The following is a 2,684-nucleotide window of genomic DNA, read 5'->3' on the forward strand; positions in this document are numbered from 1 at the left end:
TATCTGCCTCTGTGAAACTTTTTGCTCCTTACTTAACTATTCTTCCTTTGTCTCTACTGCCTATGATTTCTTTTTTTTTTTTTTAATTCCCATAAGGAAATGCCCAGTCAAAAACTATGGCTAATTTCCTGTCATTCTTTTAAGCCAGTTCCCTTTCCATCTTCACATTTTTGTTTTATTTTATAAAATTTTCCATGAACTATGTTATGCTTACTGACAAGGAGGAAGATCAAAAAAGTCCTGCGTAAGAGGAAAGAAAAATTCTACCCAGGAAATGAAAATGTGAAATGTCAAAGTAAAATGAAAGGAAATTCAGTCCATTACACACATCTGTACAAGAAGTTTTTGATAGAAAGACACATTTCTTCAGAGTGAGAGGAATATTGTGGCGATGGCGAGTAGGTGCCAGACTCAGCCTGTTTCATGACTGTTTTGGGATGGGATAGGTTAGTCCCTGATATGAATTTAGGCAGAGATCAGTGACTGTCATCCGGGCTAACAGGACTGAAATGAATGGACTTGCCTAATATAAAGTTCTTTGGATCCTACATACTTAAATAGTTTCACATATATATTTATAACCAATATAAGTTCAACAGTTTCCAGGGAACATAGTGTATACCCCAATCTCATGTTTCTGCCTGACTTTATTATATACCTTTACAAATTTCATGAAAGCAGATGAGTCAATTTAATTACCTGCTTTAGTTCCTTGATGACTCTTTCAAATATAAAACATAATTATCATTTGGCTATATATAAATTTACAGTATTTACTATCCATTTATGTTCTTCAAAATTACCACATAATTACAAAATTCATAGAATCATAGAATACCAGGTTGGAAAGGACCTCAAGCACCATCTGGTCCAACTTTTCTTGGCTAAAGCATGGTCTAGACAAGATGGCCCAGCACCCTTTCCAGCTGAATCTTAAAAGTGTCAAATGTTGGGGAATCCACCACTTCTCTGGGGAGATTATTCCAATGGATGATTGTTCTCATTGTGAAAAATTTTCCTCTCGTGTCCAGTTGGAATCTCCCCAGGAGTAACTTGTACCCATTATCCCTTGTCTTCTCCATGTAACTCCTTGTAAAAAGGAACTCTCCATCTTCTCTGTAGCCACCCTTTAAATACCAGAACATGATGATGAGGTCTCCCCTAAGCCTTTTCTTCTCAAGGCTGAACAAACCAGGGTGAATCCACCAAAGTGATGTATATTTTATTTTCTTTCATAATATGTGAGCATTCCTTGCTAAATTTTTAGTATTGTGACTGTTCATTCTTTAAAAAAAAAAAAAACCACAACACTTATTATTTTCCATTTTCATCTCATGAAAACACTGGTTTTGTAATAAAATATCTTTGGTAAACATTTTCATTAACAGTGCAAGTGGAACACACACTTAAGAACAGAAGTCTTTAATCCAAAAATCTTTTTTCTACACCTACCTTAGACCCTATCTTTCTGTCTCACCAGTTTAGTTAGCTTGGACATAAATGACTGTTTTCTTCCAAGAGTAGCATGCTCATAATGATTACACAGATAATATTTTTCTTTTCCTAGAGTTGTGCTGTTTATCCTTTTTGGGTATTTTACTACACTATTTAAAGGACAACTAGGTTATTTGGCATTTTATAACTTCCAAAAATAAATTGCTGCTTGCTATTTTTCTCAGGGCTACATCTGACAACATAAACATACTTCGAAACAAATACGACTACATTTCCCCTGTCCATAACATAATCATTTTTTCCATCTATTAAAACCGTTATTTTTTTCCTGAAATATGTTTAAATGAATATAGGGGGTTTTTTAATATTATGTTGCCTTTGTGATATAGTATTTTGTAAATGTAATAGTCTCATTCCAAAGTTGGTTGTTTTTTTAATTTAACAAGCAACTCAGAATATACTATGTCAAAATCTCATAGTCCTTTCTCAGACAAAACTGTTCATGACTGAAATTATTATCTTCCAAAGAGACAAGTGCTGGTATATAAAATAGAGATATCAAGATTTTATTTCTAATACTTAACAGATTCTAATATTTAGTTAATATGCCTTACATCAAACGTAAGTTTTCAGGCAGATGACTGATTCACTCAGACTGAATTTTCTGGAATCAGTTTTGCGGCTGCCTTGCATCTCTGACAGATCAGGTCCAACTGGAATCCAGTCACTAATTTCAGTGGGAGCTGTTCATATTACAGGCCTTCAGATTCAGTTCAGGAAACATTCCCTAATAAGAACCTATAGTTACATTTGGGCACTCTTGCACTTTTCCTGAATTATGAATAAAGTGTTTACATTTAATGCCACAGTCATTTTTTCAGGTATAAAAACAAACAAAAAAAACCCCCAAAAAACAAAAACCCAACCAAAACCCACCACCTCCAAAACTTCAAATCTGTCTAGAATTTATACCAGTTTTCTATCTTATTTGTCTGAAATTTGAGGATTTTTATATCACTGATTCATTCAAAAACCAAACATTCCATTTTCAAAAATATTTACAGTAAGAATGTTTGACTGTGCTAGCTTTGTCAGCTGAATCCCACATATGGGTGGGAAAATGTAGTCTTTGTGCATGTAAATGCAGGTTTTTGCTTATGCAATGTCTATATGCATATTTTGCTTGACTAGCCTGTTGGTTGAGATTTTAGTTCACTCAAATATTTGTA

This window comes from Athene noctua, chromosome 3, assembly GCF_965140245.1.
Source record: "Athene noctua chromosome 3, bAthNoc1.hap1.1, whole genome shotgun sequence".
Taxonomy (NCBI): domain Eukaryota; kingdom Metazoa; phylum Chordata; class Aves; order Strigiformes; family Strigidae; genus Athene; species Athene noctua.